The sequence below is a fragment of the Ascaphus truei genome, chromosome 4 (assembly GCF_040206685.1).
Source record: "Ascaphus truei isolate aAscTru1 chromosome 4, aAscTru1.hap1, whole genome shotgun sequence".
Classification (NCBI taxonomy): domain Eukaryota; kingdom Metazoa; phylum Chordata; class Amphibia; order Anura; family Ascaphidae; genus Ascaphus; species Ascaphus truei.
Genome location: NC_134486.1, coordinates 319,691,676 through 319,709,497, shown reverse-complemented (window position 1 = coordinate 319,709,497; position 17,822 = coordinate 319,691,676).

The following is a 17,822-nucleotide window of genomic DNA, read 5'->3' as shown; positions in this document are numbered from 1 at the left end:
GCACTGAAGGTTATTTAAAATGACATATTTTTTAGTGAATATATTTATGCATCGCACACATTGTTTTAAGGACCTTTTTTTGTACATGAAGGGACTTTGTTGTTGCAGTTTTGTTTATTTGTTGTTTTAAATTATATGTAGATTCATTCAGTGGACAATTGCCCTAAGCTGAGTCATTTTAGTGACTGCATCACTACTAGGACAGTGATAAATGATCTCCATTGTTGCTAGATTTTATTTCTATTTCTGACACCAGTGGAGAACTTTTGGTAAAGACTTTCTGTTTTATTGCACAAGGCGAATATGAACCAGACTTATATAAAGAGAAAAGTGTGCAATTAACTCATACATTTACCAATGGCATATTCCCTGCGAAAAACAACACACGTGTGATTTTTATGCAAAGTCCCTCATCTTCAAAAAGAGCAAAATACTGCTGCGGGAATCCATGCCAATTTTATCAAAGAAAAGCATCCCGTAGTTTTTTAAGGGATTAAAAAAAACTTCCGCTGCTGTTTCTTCACACTGTACTTTGTACATAAAAATATTAACAAGACTATAAAAAAAACATTACAGGGGGGCAACAAAATGATGTAATATGATATATACAGTGGCGGCAGAGTTTATTCTAACTCGGCCGCCACCGCAATGTGCGGGCAGACGCGGCTATCTTTTTTTTTTCTCGCAGCGTGCCGGGCGCCGGTCACGTGCGTCAGGCATCCCCGAAGACGCCAGGAATCCCCGAAGACACCAGGAATCCCCGAAGGAGGATGCAGGTAAGGGGGTATGCTATAATTCAGAGCGTGGAGCGGGGCAGAACAGCCAGGGGGTCGCGAGGGGAAGGGGGAGGGGAAGATGCGGAGAAGATGGGCTGGCAAGCGGCCAAGTTCGGCGCCAGCCCGAAAACACCCGCGGGACAAGACGGGCAAATGTTGCAATAAAGATTGTCGGGACAGTATATATATATATATATATATATATATATATATATATATATATATATATATATACGAGCTTGAGACAAAAGGTGGCACTGAGTGCTCATTTGCATGTCATTTCCCAGAATCCCTTGCTGCAGTGGAAGTGCTGTATGCTGGGTGACAATGGGGAAAGACAGGGTTGCAGACCTGTCTAAGACATGCAAATGAACATACAGTAATATTTACAGTTGCTTTATGCTTTACTGTGGAGGGTTTTTGTCACTTTTTTTACCCACCATAACCTTAATGACAGTGGTGATTACCTAGTCTAGTCTCAAACCTGCTAGCCATTAAGACCAGCCTCACACTGATGATACCCATCAAGGTTGAAACATGTATGTGAGTAGGTCTAATGGCTTTGCATCTCATCCCAGCCTCTGTTTAAAAGCTGTGTTTAAAACAGCATGCATTGGCTTGAGGATTGGCTTGTGTAATACGAGCTTGAGACAAAAGGTGGCACTGAGTGCTCATTTGCATGTCATTTCCCAGAATCCCTTGCTGCAGTGGAAGTGCTGTATGCTGGGTGACAATGGGGAAAGACAGGGTTGCAGACCTGTCTAAGACATGCAAATGAACATACAGTAATATTTACAGTTGCTTTATGCTTTACTGTGGAGGGTTTTTGTCACTTTTTTTACCCACCATAACCTTAATGACAGTGGTGATTACCTAGTCTAGTCTCAAACCTGCTAGCCATTAAGACCAGACTCACACTGATGATACCCATCAAGGTTGAAACATGTATGTGAGTAGGTCTAATGGCTTTGCATCTCATCCCAGCCTCTGTTTAAAAGCTGTGTTTAAAACAGCATGCATTGGCTTGAGGATTGGCTTGTGTAATACGAGCTTGAGACAAAAGGTGGCACTGAGTGCTCATTTGCATGTCATTTCCCAGAATCCCTTGCTGCAGTGGAAGTGCTGTATGCTGGGTGACAATGGGGAAAGACAGGGTTGCAGACCTGTCTAAGACATGCAAATGAACATACAATAATATTTACAGTTGCTTTATATATATATATATATATATATATATATATATATATATATATATATATATATATATATATATATATATGATATCTGTCTCCAATCTGCCCCTTGTATGTGGGATTGCACTTTTAAAGGGCTGTTAGAGACGCGAGACGTAAGGGTCCCAAGTTACGCAAGTGGAGGATGCACACAGAGTCGTCAGCTGATCGACGACTTTCCTTCCAGCTACTCAGAGGAATCCCATCTCAGCCTCGTAGAGACGGGCGTCGCATGCCATTCAGGTCGCGGAAGTGGACACACAGTTGGCGGGGATAACATTATCCCAATTTGCTTGATTGCATTTACAAAATGTGAGTGCATTTTTTACATTGGTTTTAATAGATAAAGTTTGAACGGTCTGCGCTATGTTCTGTGTTTTTGGTTCATCCTGCTAAGGTCCCACCACATACAGTACATCTATGTGTGATTTGGATGTTAACTACTAATCACCAAACACAGATACCTTTACATACACGTGTCCATTGAGAAATTTGTAAGTACAAATGTCATTGGGCTATATTGATCTAAATACCAACCACTTGAACAGACATATTTGCACTATATGTTTGTGTTTGTTCCCTCCTAAATATACCTGCGCTCCCCAGTATCCGGTTACTCGACATGTTTTATTTTAAATGGGAAAATGCACTATTTCCATATCTGGATAATAGTAATTTTGCCCATTACCGTATTGTATGTGTTAGGGGGGTTGTTGGGGGTACAGTGGGTGGGTTGTGTATTGGTACAGTAGGTAGTAGGTATTTTAATGTTTATTGTGGGTAGAGAGATTGAGTGAAGGGGGTAGTTGCCACAGGGTGGGTGGTCAGTCCTTGGTGTGTAGTGGGAGGTGTTAACCCTTTAATTACCATCGCGGTTACTACCGCTAAGGTAATGAAAGGGTTAATCCTTCCCAATGCCCACCCGAGAGGCCTAACCAACCATTCTAGGGCTATTACTCCCTTCACTCACCCCCTCTGCCCCCAATAAACCTGGTAGTCTTCCTTAACCCCTTCATTGCCTTAGCGGTTAGCCGCTAAGTTAATGAAGCTGCTTACATTTTATTTTTATACTGTGTGCGGAAGCAGGGAAGCTAGTGTGCGGAAGCAGGGGGTCTCCTTAGCTGAATAAAGTTGATTTCAGCCTCGGGACCCCCTGCTTCCCGAGATGCAGACCCCGCTATGGGGTGCCGGTATCTGCTTCAATATGAAAATCCCTCGGTCACGTGACCCACAGGATTTTTACAAGGTGGGGATACCGGCACCCCATAACGGGGCCTGTATCTCGGGAAGTAGGGGGTCCCCAGAACTGAAATCAATGCGGTTCAGCTCCAGAGACCCCCTGCTACATTACTGTAATGTTTAAAATTAAATATAATCCCCGCGATCGCCTGTGAGAAGCGCACAGTTAGAGTGACTGATTTAGTCTCTTACTGCGCGTCTCTTACAGAAAATCAGACCCCGGTAGGACTCACACAGCAGGGACCCTGCTGTGTTAATCCGATGGACCATTAGTCTGCCGCAGCAAATTTTTACAGAATCTCGGACAAATCTCAAAATCCATTTTGAGAAAGGTTCGAATATCGGCCGCTGCATCTGTATGTGAAATAAAGTTGTTATTATTATTATTATTATTATTATTATTATTATTAGACAAGCATAGTGTCATGATATACTGGGTACGTCATAAGGGCCACTGGCATTCAAGCCCTCATGAGACGTACAGTACATTATACATATATAAATGGGTTAAAAAAAAAGCCAATTACCTTGTTACATTCTTTACATAAACATTTGTTTTAGTCGGCTAGCTGGCATTGTGCCTTTAAAACGTTTTTTTGGAGGTAGACAAATTGAAACATTTTTAATTATAAGTAAACACTTTTTTGGGATTTTTTTTTAAAGCATGTAAACTGACGTTTAGGATGGGTTTTACCGCGCTACTGTTATTCTCTTATCCCTGTTTATCTTTTTGGTTATTTGACATGCATGGGTACCGTAGAAATAAATCTTATTACAGAAGTGAAGCAAAGAAGTGTGACAATCACCCCACCCCTCTCCTTCAGAGACTTGGTAGCCAATGAACACAATGGGCATTTTTATTTAAAATACTTTCATTATTTTAAATGTACCAATTATCTAGCCTTATTCTATTAGAGATGTCACAATCATCAGTTCAGTTAGGGAGAGACTGCCCTCTTTCATTCTCTTTTGCAGCAACAGAAAAAGACTATACCTCCATCTAGTGGGGATTCGTTACAATTTGGTGGCAATGTAGTAAGGAGGCATTTCAATAAACATATACGGTTGTCACTGGTTGTAAAATAGGACTCCAGTTCTGTAGATGTTTGATGAAGGCGTTAAAAGATGAGGTAGATGTCTGGGAGTTTATGTTTAGGCTACCCTTTTGTAATAGCGTTCTATCCTTTGTGACTAGAACAGACATTGTTCGGTTTTTGTAAGTATGATTTTAGCTTACAGAACAACTTGTCTGCAAGTTATTTTTCGACTGTTTCTCCACGTGTTGTGCAGCTGCATATGCTGTCACCTCGGTTTCTCAGAGTTCAGTCCAAAACCCCTCTGATGCCAGAGATGCCTGCAAAGGAATAAAAATCAGAGGCTAGAAAAGAAGTAATTTGATTGTTGTAAACCACTTGATGAGAAGCTACTTGCCGATGTACCACAATATCTGTGGTGGTCATGACATATCATGACAGTATTTTATGTCAGTGGCTTCTTTTTAAGAAGACTTGGAACATGTCAATAAACAAGCGGGCAATCTTACGATCATAATATCATAGCAGGATATAACTTTCAGTTTGTAGTGTATTTGATAGATATCTTGCAATGAATTGTAGATACTGTAACTGATCACCAATCACTGATAAAGCACAGTAGGCAGTACTGTTACTCTGTGTCAAAACATGCTGTCATTAATCTCCCACATTGTGCCTTCCAACCTACTCAAGACATATGACTATTACCCCTTTATGATCAGACAATGTCTTATCTGAGCCCTTTATTTATACATTTGCCAGTTTTAAATCTTTGTTGGTCTCTGCATGAAATGGCTTAAAGGCTGTGTCATTAGTAATAATATCATACCATCCAAATATTTAACAATTACAGTAACTGGTTTCTATGTTGCATTCCTATTGAATAATTGCTGCACATGTTGTAAGCACGGTATTTCTGCCTGTGTGTGCTCTCACCGTCCCTATCCTCCCTCCATTGGTTGAAGTTCAGAATCTTTAGCTTATTAGAGCTGCGGGACATTGATGACATAATACATGTTAAACAAAATGAACCAATAAGTACATGTGACAAATGTTGTTTTTACCAGCAGACTAGAGGAGATGTCATCACCGGCTCAATAAAAATAAATACTTTACAAATCTTTCATCAAAAAAATGGTATCTGTATGTAATACATTGCATATGTTAAGGTGCCATCGTAACAGTTGCTCATTTGCTTCAAAGCACCTGTATCCCATATTGGTAGAGTGTATTTTTCAAGTGCATCTATTATTTCTTATACTCAATCCTGCATTGACATGGTGAACTTATACAGTATATCTCTCATCATTTGCCAAATGTTGGCGAGTCTATAATATTATATTACATTTAAATCACGAGCATGTACGGTAGCTAGTGAGAGTTTACCAACAAAGGACCTCAAACAAAAGTTAAGAACATGGATGTGCATTAGGAGGTAGCATCTCCCTTAGTAATGTATTGTGATCCTACATATGTTTTTCATTTTTGTAGATTGTGCCGGACACAAATTGCAACCTGTTCCTTAGTCTCCTGGAGGCCAGGGTTTCAGGGGCTACCTAGTGATGTGCGCTCTTCAGAACCATCTCTTTGGTTGTCCCAGATCTCACTGTTCTTCTTAAGTCGAAACTCACCAGTCTCGGATTCAATAGCCCAAAGGCCCTTGCTACGCGACTTCAGCTCATCTCAGAACTGGTCAAGGAACAACTGTTAGTTTTCTGTATTTTTGCTTGACATATTTACAGTAATAGCAGAACTCCTATTGCATGGAATTATACATCCCAAACCCTTATGAATGTAATGATTGCAGGATGCATAATGAGTAATTGCCCACTAAGGAGGTAATTGTATGTACTCCAAAATGTTTTTCGGCCCAAAATGTATGTCAATTGAGCTTTTCAGCCAAAAATCAACCAAGCATGTGCTTTGAACAAGATAGAATAAGGGCCTAAACCTTTCAGTGCCGTTGCTCAGTGCAATGCTAATTTTATATGCAAAACATGATTATGTAAACTATAAATTGGAGCACTTGACTGTCTGAAGGATGGATCTAACCAACCTGCAATCCTAGGCCATGCCTCACTCCTGAGCATCATTAAACTCTGATAAGTGCATTTTCTCGCAATATTCATTAAGCCTCTTTAACGTTTGATGTGATGTGGTTCCGGCTATGCAGTTCTGTACGATATGGACATTTTTCATTCAAAAATGAGGCAAATTTGCAAAATGTAATATTCATGAGCTATGCTCAAATAGCGAGTTTGCAGATCGCCCTGAAAGTCCCAGACAGAAATATGGCTTTTGCCAGAGAGTAGAAGAGGATGGACAACTAGTGGAGAGAGACCGATTTGGAGCGACCCCATTAACTTGTACGCCTCCTCTCCAGCGGAAGCGCTATTTTACCTGAAGTTGGTGAGATCTCTGTCAATGCCATGTACACGCTTACCCATGTGCACGTGTGTGAAAGGGGTCAACTATGAGGGTTAATTTAAGGGCTTACACCTCAGGAGTCCTGGGTTCCCAACGTAATAGGAAAATATGCAAATGAAACTAAAACCCAATAGAACAAAACGTGTCTGAAAATTAGAGCAATCTCTTCATAAGGTAATAGGTTCAATTAGAGCTGACAGATGGTACTTGTTACATTTTAGATTTCATATTACAAAAAGGCGTACAGTACATATTACAGAAAAAGGATTACAAAATCCCATACAGCACGTAGGTCGGTAGGAGCGTGACCTGTTATGCGTTTGTGACTTTCCCTTTTTACTGCGACACTTTACGACTAGCTACGTTAAGAGAAGGGAATGATTTCATTTCCAATTTAATCAGAGAGTATAAAATACTCCATAACGCTCTCCCCGTAATCACCAGATTAATGGTACCCACATCCTTGCATATAGGGGAATTTGATGAACGAATAGGTATCACATGGGACATTCTTCTTTATACCCTTGAGAGTGAAATTATTTATCTGATGTTTGTCAAAATGACACCATATTTACATGAATATGACGGTGTATATTTGCTGTTTACATATGTACACCTAACATCACTGAATTGTACTGAACATGAATAATCTTAAGGAATCTTTAATGGTACAGAATAGAACGTCCTTTCTATCACCCTTGTTCAGGAATGTATATGATCAGCTTTGAGGTTGGACTATACAGATAACCATTTCCCAGAATCCCTGGCTGCAGTAGAAGCCTTGTTTGCCAAGAGTTAATGGGGAAAGGCAGGTTTGCAGACCTGTCTGAGACATGAATATGTTCACAAGGGATATTGTTTGGGTACCTGCAAAGCCTCCCTGTCGTTTTGATTTAAAAAAGCTGTAGTTCTTCCCAAACAAATAGAATGCATTTCTTTTATTGTTTGATGGCCACTTAAGCCAGGCAAGTGACAAGTCAAAGCATGCAATTTTTATCCATGGATAATTTTTAAAGAATACAGTAAAAACAACAACATTTTTATTGAGTCAAATTGCAAGCTGTTTTCGGGCGATTTTGCATTAACAATATCGGAGCTTATCAAGAAGGCACCTAAAGACTATAAATATCATAATTTACTGCTATACTTCAGCTCATTTCTAAAATGTCAACATTTCTTAAAAGTAAATGTTACAACATTTGTAAGTTACTATTACTATTTTTTTTTTTTTGCGTAACTATGTTTTCCTTCCTAGAATTAGTTTTCAACCAGTTTTTTTTTGCTGTAAGTACTGGGGAAAATGAGCAGTGTTTTAGCTTCCAGTCCATGGTGGATGTTCTATATCAAGTGTGTCAGAGGAGGGAGATTGAGAAGGTGACCAATGGCCAACTGAATCGCATGGAGCTCGAGGAAGGACCTTGCATTCTAGCAGCATCACATCTTACCAGCAGCTCACAACATATGCAACAAGTATGACTTTCTCTAAAGCAGTGAAAATATGTCCATTCTTCTATCTTTATACTGAAATTATAGTACATTTGCCTTGGTTATTTTTTTTTTATGTAATTTTGCTGAAGATATGAAGTATTGGTTCCCAGTCTAAATTAAATATTGTGCACAGTTTATTAGTAATATTTTAAGATCTGTAATATAAATCAAAGATTTGAAATCAGAACATCAATTTCTTTTAAAAGTAGGTTTAAGGGAGAAAAGTAACAATTTGCTGCCTCATTACATTTTGTACAGTACATCATGGAACTGCTCTTTATGATGCACTCCAGTTCACAAGCTGATGCACATACTGTAGGGCAAAGAGTAGAGCACAAACCTTGATAAATTAAAGCACATGTGCAAGATGAAAATGATGCTATTGTCATCCATTTTGCTCCAAAAATGCCTTGATACATTGTCTCAAAATATTCGTCTGTATTTCCCTTGAAAAGCAGAAGTCCAAGCAGACGCTTTTTATTTGTTTCCCCTTTAATATGGGCATCAATGCAATCCACACAATGATAAGTAATTAGCTACGTTGCCAATCGATCTGTTCTCCTGTGATCGATCGGCGAAGATTCGGCTTGGGGGTTCAACATATAACTGCAGAGGAGTATTGACTCAGTATCTGTGACTTTGTAACTGGTTGCTATAGAAACAAAAAAAACTTGTTACATTATAATACATTAAAAATGTAATTCAGAGTTGTTTTACAAAAAAATGCTACAAGTATTTTCTCATAGTACAGAACTGATTTATTTGAAAGAAAAAAAACACATGTAGGATATTGCTTGGTCTGCAGCTTTAAATGTTCTGTTATACTTTAATTTTCTCTAATTAAATCAAACATTATTTTGTAAGAAAATAAAATAACAGACTTTTGGTCATACATATAAAAATGGAACAATTGCTTCAAAACAAGGCGAACAATCTTTGATTGCATCAGTTTGTGCCAGGTACATATGTATGAAGCTTGTTATTCTTGGTTCTTACATTTGACGCAGATGTCTTAGAAACAGAGGGTAACACCGCCAAAACCTGGTGGAAGGAAGAAAGTCTGCACCAGTTATAACCGCACATTTTGATACAGATCTGTCCAGACTTACTGTTCTCGGTGCCGGGATCGCATGCGGCCGCCGGATCGCACTGCATCTATGTGTGATTCCGGCCCGGGAAAATTAACTCTGGGGGCCCCAAGTGCTAGTCCTCCCAGGCAATCAACCGGCAGAGGGACAGAGCAGAGAAGCAGTCTCTCTCTGTCTCAAAAGTGTCCTCACTTTTAACTTTAATAAACTACACCCATATACATTGATGTGTGGTGTCACCCTTGTATACATATATACTACTGTGTGAGCGGTAGAGGATTCGTGTTAGGACGCAGTTGAGTGTTTGGCGTCAGACTGTTGAGCGCCATAAAGGAAAGGTCTTTGATGATAGCTGGCAGCTGTGAAAGATACCATTACCTCTGTCCAGTACCACACTTGACCGTGTGAGTACACTGATATATATATATATATTTATTCCCTTCACTACTTCCTACATTGTGTGTTGTCAATTATGTGATAGGGACATCTCTTGATTCCCTTTAACTTGCATTGCGCCCCCTATTCTTCTTTTCACATATCTATACTACGAGGATCGCGGGAAGATCCTCGTTCTGGGGTTGAGCAGCAATCAAAAGCACCCTGCATGGGCTAGTATGGTCCATTGGTATTTTTGACTATCACTATAATATTATTTGATTTGGAGGGAGCGCCCCAGTCTTCTTTTGTATTCTCTCTCTGTGTCTCCCCGAGTAGCTCCCTGAGGCAGTCAGCAGTCAGTCCGGTCTGTGAAGCCCCGTGATGACGTAGAAGACTTACTGTTCCCAGTGCTGCAAACAAGAAAAAGTTTGCGGTGCCGCGGACTTCTGCGATCGAACTACGGGGTCCATGCTTCTGAATGGGACCACCCGCCGTGTTAATCCTTTGGTGCCGCGACCACCGTGGTTGCGTGATCGCGGCACCGAAGACAGTCTGGCTACATCTGTACATCTAATTTTAATATTGTGCTTATCATCTGCTCCCATAACTCTTCGTATTACCACTCCCCAAAATACACACTGGAGAAAGTGGAGCAAACTGGAAGCAAAGCACCTTGTTATATTCATGCAGAGTCAAAACGACACAATTTGTATATATATGATGTGGTATATATATATATATATATATATATTTATATACATAGCAAATGGAAATATTACTGTGTGCTCATTTGCATGTCTTAGACAGGTCTGCAACCCTGACTTTCACCATTATAGCCCAGCATACAGTGCTTCCACTGCAGCAAGGGATTCTGGGAAATGATATGCAAATGAGCACACCTTGGAATCAAAACTATGTGGTGCTGTAGGATTAGTAGTGATCAAACGTTTTCAAGAAAACTGAGCTCAGGCTGCTATGTTACATTATTGCAAAACTGTGAGTTACACAAACCAAATGTAATTCTTTTTGTTTCATTTTCAAATATGTGAACATAGTATTTTTTATGCATTTCAATGTAAAATACTTGCATATATATATATATATATATATATATATATATATATATATATATATATATATATATATATATATATAATGTATGTATAGTTGTATACATTTTAGACGAAGGCAAAGAAGAATTTTGATTCAATATTTTCACATTTATATTATTAGAGCAGGAAAACTGTCCTGTTGCAGGAGCAGTACCTCCTAGACATCCCCCTTTATTTAAAGGGTCAGACCATTGTGTTAATTTCAGCTCCGGGGATCTCCTGATTCCTGAGATAATTATCAGGAAATGCGCCGCCGGTACCTCTTGGTTAATTAAATCCCTCACGTCACGTGGGCCAATAGGAAACCACAAAGGAAGATGTTGCAGTTTCCTATTGGCCTGCATGGCGCTGTAAATTGACATTTCCATTTTGTTTTCCCTGGACAGGGTGGAAATGGCGCTACCTTCAGTGGTAAGTATCTGGGGAACCCTGCTTCCCATCAGTGTAAACAAGAGGTGAAGGAGGCTGGGAGTGGGGGGGAAAGTAGGGGGAACTGCACCTTTAAATATACTAATTCCCCTACAGCTACAATTTCCATATCTACAGATGTAGCGAAATGTTCTGTCTGTATAGCCGCAGCTGAAAAAGCTTAAATTCGCTGCTCCTGAGATAGTGCTGCCACGGTAACACTACGGGGTTGGGGCGGGGGGGACCATGCTTCCGGATCGGAAACCCCGCAGTGATAATCTTAAACCATGGGGGCAGTCGAGGTTGCGATCCTACTGCTCGCCTCGGTGCCAAAAACAGTAAGTCTTGCTACATCTGTAGTCCATAGCAGTAGTAGCTAAACATTACTTCTATACACTTTAACGTTAACCAAGGCTGTGCTGAAAAGCTGTGTAATGCAGCAGGCATAAGCTTATAGGGGTCCATGTTAAAATGGATTTGAAGCAAAAGGTGACACTGTGTTAATTTGCATGATATTTCCCAGAATCCCTGGCTGCAGTGGAAGGATTGTATGCTAAGGCTTAATGTGAAAAGCAGGGTTGCAGACCTGTCTGAGACATGTGAATGTGCTCACAAGTGATATTTTCATTTGTCCTATAAGGTGACAATCCATTTGCAGTGTCTGCCATTGAGCATCTAGATGCATAATAATGAATGATACATGCTCTATATGTGTTGGTAAGGATAAGGACATTAACATTCTGTCATGCCCACCCCAATATGTTGTTCTGATGGGACAAATAATTTAGATTCATTTTCACTGGAGCTGATTGCTGTTGATTTATGATGCAATGATTATTGTTTACTTGGGATGTAGCATGGTGTTGTGGGTAAAATTTTAGAACTACAGTGGGCAAACTGGCTTAAAAAAGTTGTAGTACTTGACCTGACATAAGAAAACTTCTGAATGTGTTAGACATAGGTTTACTCCAATTTGTAGAATATCTTGGATATGCTTGTTCTGTTTTATACTTACAAACTATAAAAGGAGAGATGCTGTTTAAAGTTAATCCAATTAAAAAAAATGTAAAGTGGAAGTGTGTAACAAAAAAAGTAGTGATTGTATATAATAATACAACATGCAACTTGGTTGTAATATAACTTTTATTTCCATTCCGTTATTATTGTAGCGGGACCTCCAGGATCTGGAAAAAGTGCATGCACCAATGCTCGTGTGCAGGCCCTTAATCATATTCAGGCTTCTTCCCAGGAGCCCACACATAAACTTGTGGAAATCAATCCTCTGAGTGTGGACAGTTGTACCCTGATGTTCGGTGCTCAAAACCCTTCACGCATCTGGGACGATGGAATTGTCACTTACGTCTGGAAAGAGCAATGCGGGTAAATATTTAGAAGGACAAAGAGAATTGATGCTGATACATATCTGGTGATATCAGGGGTAGCCAACTCTAGTCCTGAAGGGCTACAAACAGATTAGGTTTTCAGGATATTCCTGCTTCAGCACAGGTGGCTCAATGATTGCCACCTGTGCTGAAACAGGAATATCCTGAAAACCTCACCTGTTTGTAGCTCTTGAGGACTAGAGTTGCTACCCCTGATCTATAGCTATATATCTATATATACTTCTCATGTAATATTTCCCACAGCAGTGGTAATGCTTTATTGGTTGGATCAGTGGGCTCTCGTTTGCCCACCCTGGTGAAGCTTACCCTCCATGTCGCTGACGTACCTCTGCATTCTATGGACACACCTGGACATGACAACTTTATCAGCAGTTTAACATCCGCTGTACAGATTTCTGCTGTAGAAGGAAAGCCAACGGCTGTTTTGTTCAACGTAAGTTTAAAACCTTGAAACACTTTCCAATTACTGATTGTCTGTACAGTGACCACAGATGAACTACAACTTCAAGAAATGTATAGTGCACTTGCAGTGAAAAGAACACAACACAAAGTCATTGTCTTTTGCTTTTCTCTCCACTGTTGAGATGGAATTGAGCAGTTGAATGGTGAAAACTAGCCAGCAGTGAATGGGTGTAGTGCAGATTTCCATGATTACTATAATTATCATCCTTCTTGCAGGTAGTCTAATGGCCCCACTTTGAGCTGAACAATGACCTGCTTTGTTCAGTTACCAGAGGGTTAAGCAGATATCTGCCATGTGCAATCACATAATAATTACAGTAGGAATTCAAGTGTAATCCAGTTCCCTGCAATTAGCCTATTAATTATAAATGTAAAACACATTAATCTGAGAAACAAAAGGTATTTTTTTTGTTTACTGGCATTTTTTTTATTTTAAATCAATGCACTTTAATAGCAAAATCAACACCACTAAATATTTACTAAAAACAAGGTCCTGCTGAGAAAATGTTAATGCTATGTTGTTATATCCTGGACAATATGCATGGTTTCTATCACACTATTATGAATTCAACCAACGCCCTCGATATAGACAGCGCGTATGTACGGCGTCCTCCAACGCATTTCGTGTATTACTAAATTTCCTTCGGAGATATGTCTACTCTGAGGAAATGTAGTAATACTCGAAACGCTTTGGAAGGCGCCGTACGAGACGCCAGACGGACCGGCCAGAGAAGCATTGTGCTGCACTTGAGGGCTGTAAAACTCATAGTGCACAGTAATGAACACACACACACATACACACACATACACACACATACACACACACACACACACATTGATTGTAATTGAATTTCAAGAGATTTTATTGCACTTTTTATACCATTGAAAAATGAAATACTAAAAGAAGCCTTTTTTTTTTGCCGTCTCCTTGCATACACGCTTTTTATATCGAGGGCGTGTTTAACTTTGAAGCTGCAGAGGTGAGCGGCGATACCTAGGAGTGTTTAAGCTCAGGAAGGAGGCTGGCATATCCTGCTCTGGACTCATTATATACAAAGAAGACTTAGAGGAAGAAATTCCAGTGGGACTGTGAGAGCTCATATGTGTTTCTAAAAACTGTTTTATGTATTTTAAAATGTGTTCTCTCTAGTATATAAAGTAATAGTGTGTGTCTACATATAGTCTCAGTTTCACCAAGCAGTATATATTTTCTGTAATTGTTACCATTGCAGGCAAAGCCAATTAATTTTTTGTGGCAAAGATATCAGAAAACATTTTTCAAGAGTTAATTTTTTTGTTGAGCTTCTGCTGCTGATTTTATGTTGAACGTTTTTATTTTATGCAACCCTTCTGAACCTTTTATCAAAAGGTTGTATAAATGGAGCAACAACTCGCTTTACTTTTTCAAGTACTATTTTCTTTATAAGAAAATACATTGGTGAATGTACTTCATAAACTAACAATATTAATACATGTAATTAAATTATGAAATATAACGAAGGTGAGGTAACCGTATCGTTGTTTGATGTTTTAAATGTGTTGAAAAAAGAATGCAACACAAGCTGCTTTTGCCTTAAATAATTGGTATTTATAAGCTGGAAAAGTTCAAATATATGTTAGAAAATGTGAAATTTCATGACTTCAAATAAAGCATCAATTAGAATTTATTGCCAGGTTAACAGTACAACATTGGCCCTGTTCAATTTGATACCACTGAGAAAAAAATACAGCGCTAGTTACAATCTTCCAACTGTGCTATTGTTGGGAAAAGAGTCATTTGTCTTCTAGCTATTTCTCATCAAAATGCAGTTCAAGGTCCACTCTTCCAACACAGCACCTGAAACTGACTGAAGGACAAAGCTATCATAATGTACAAGAACAATGGTGATGCTCCTCCTCCCTGTTTATCACACTTTGCAGAAGTTTTAAGATAGTGACTTGCTTGTGCTATTGTGAATATCCCAAGGCATAATCCAAGGCATGACCTTGTGTTATTACTTTGTTTGCATGGAAAAGAGAAGAGTGCTGTGTACAGTTACACGCACAAAGAGTCAAAATAACTATTTACACAAAATATGACAATTTTCTAAAGATACAACATACACAATAATATTATATTATTACTGTATTCGTATAATATAAGTTCAAGGACGTGAACACAAACATGGAAATCAATGTATAAGGACTTGCATGTGCTAGGACATCCTACAGGAAACAGGCTGATTATGCAGCATTATAAATGTCTCAGTGTATATCCCAATTCCTTAATGTCACAGATGTAGCCATGGCTGGTTTCTGGCTACTAGTCTGCCCTTCTCCTGGCAGTAAGCCCTGGTAAGCGCAGGCCTGCCAGGACTAATCCTGGGTTTTCCCCACCGCCAGCAGCTTCAGTGAGTCACAGGGGAGGCGGTGCAACTAGGCCTGTGTGTCCAATCAGGGAAACAGACCTGGTTCCTGCTTTTCTTGTACATAAAGGGCTGCCCTACCAAAGTTATTGAGTTGTGCCTCTACCCTTGAGAGAGGCTGGTCTATCCGAATAACTGTGCAGGGCTCTGTCAGTTTGTACTCCCTCCCCAAGGGTGGTGGAGTGGGAGACTATACCTTACTTCACCAGGGAGTAAGGGAAGATCAAGGCCTACTTCAGGGCCCATTGGCTTGGAGTGGAAGTCCAGGGTACATCCTGAGGGTGAAGCCTCAAGAATTGCCTGCTGTGGTGAATGCTGTAAAGCTGCAGTGTACAATAAAGTGTTCCAGTGTTTTACTATACCTTCCTGCCTGAGACTTCAATCTATCAGGGGAAGAGTAAAGAAGTTCTCCTGTAGGAATTGTCCCCCACATCCCTGGGGCCTGCAAGAGATGGAGGTGCTGTCACCGTGAATACGAATCAATTACTACCCCAGAAGCCTGTTCAGCCCTCATCCACAACACCGCAGGAGACTCAGATCTACTGTGAGCCAGCAGGTATGCACCACACCATGTAGCAGTGAAATCTCCCAAAGGGGGGGGGGATGGGACATGTGTTACACAGACTTATAGTAGGTGACAGTACACAAATCACATGGAAATTGTGTCAGATGTCTGCACCTCAGTTTACAAGAGTGTTGTATTTTCTGGCTTATCCAGCAGATGGTGCCACAGATTTGCTTTTGACGTACTGTTCTTGTTAAGCGCTCCTATGTTAAAATAAGCATTCCAAGAACACTCACATGAAATAAATAATGCAGAAACAATGCGCAGTGTCAAAATAGTGTGTATTCAAATCAAAGAAGCAATAAACACCTACACTCATACCAAAAAGAGAAATAAAATGATTAGGTAAAGCTAGGGTTACCGTAATTCCATATTCAATAAAAGAAGACACCAAAAGACGACCATGCTCATTGCGCGGTCAGTGTTCCGGACATTTTTAGTTATTTCAAAGGTCCTCCCGGACAGCAACCTTTAATCAAAAAGCCGAACATGTCCAGGAAAATACGGGCATATGGTAACTCTAGGTGAAACACAAACAACTTTTCGATTCTCCGGGGCAATCAGGAGGACATGGTCTTATAATATCACTTTTAATAACTAAAAATGGAATAGCTTCACTTTTGATAGTATGAAGCCGACATCCTTTCTTCAATGTCTAAACCTTGTTTATCCCATCTTCAACATGTTTACAAACTAACAGTTTTATTTCACATTAATGCTGAATATTTACAATATAATTAGGTGATTTGGGGCTATGTACTAAGGTCATTTTGGAGAAAAGAAAATGCATTTGAAACACATTGCACACGTACCTCTATTGGAAGAAATGGGTTCTGAAATCTGGTGCAGGTTATTGCACGCCAGAAAGTCACCTTGAATTTGGTTGACATTTGATGCAGGTTGGATGGAGGAAAAGTGATGCAGTTAAATTCATCTCATTATGGCAGAGCTGCTCAACCCCAGGCCGTCGTCGGCGCTTATAGTGCACGAGACGGCAACAGAGTGACAGTGCTACCAAAAATCTGGTAGTCACTGTTATTTAATTTTTTCAGCCAGTCTCCCCTTGCGGCCAATCAGGAGCTTCTCCATCCCTCTGCCTTCCCCCTTTATGATGTCGCTGGCCTTGTAGCCAGCGACGTCGCCTACATGTGAAATATAAATATCACAATGGCGACGGGTGACGTCATCGGTCGCGTCGCATTCACTATAAGCGCGGCCTAAGGGGTTACAAATCAGAAGCACTGCATGTACGATACGTAATTTGCCTTGGTACATAGACCCAAGGTACCAAATTACCACTTGGTATAACACTTGGGGGCCCATGCTATAAGCAGACATTAAAAAAAAATCACCAGCAAATTTAAATCGCCGTTTTTGACAGCGTTGCTATCACGGTATGCAGAAAGCCCCGAATATCAGGGATAGCAACATTTGCAAAAATGGCGAGTAGCCGGCGGCGAAATGATCTGTCCTCCGAAAAGGGCTCACCCGGCGAGTTGATTCTGCTGCAGAGAGAGAAAGCTGCCTCTCTGCACAAATCTCACCCGAAATAAAAATATTTTAATTTTATTATTAGTGTAGATGAGCAGGGGGTCTCCGGAGCAGGACCGCGTTGATTTGAGGTCCGGGGACACCCTGCTTCCCGAGATACAGGCCCCGTTATGGGGTGCCGGTATCTCCTATGCATTGAAATGTCCCGGTCACGTGACGTGAGCTTTACATGCATAGGAGATACCGGCACCCTATAACGGGGCCTATATCTTGGGAAGTAGGGGTCCCCGGACCTCAAATCAACAAGGTTCTGC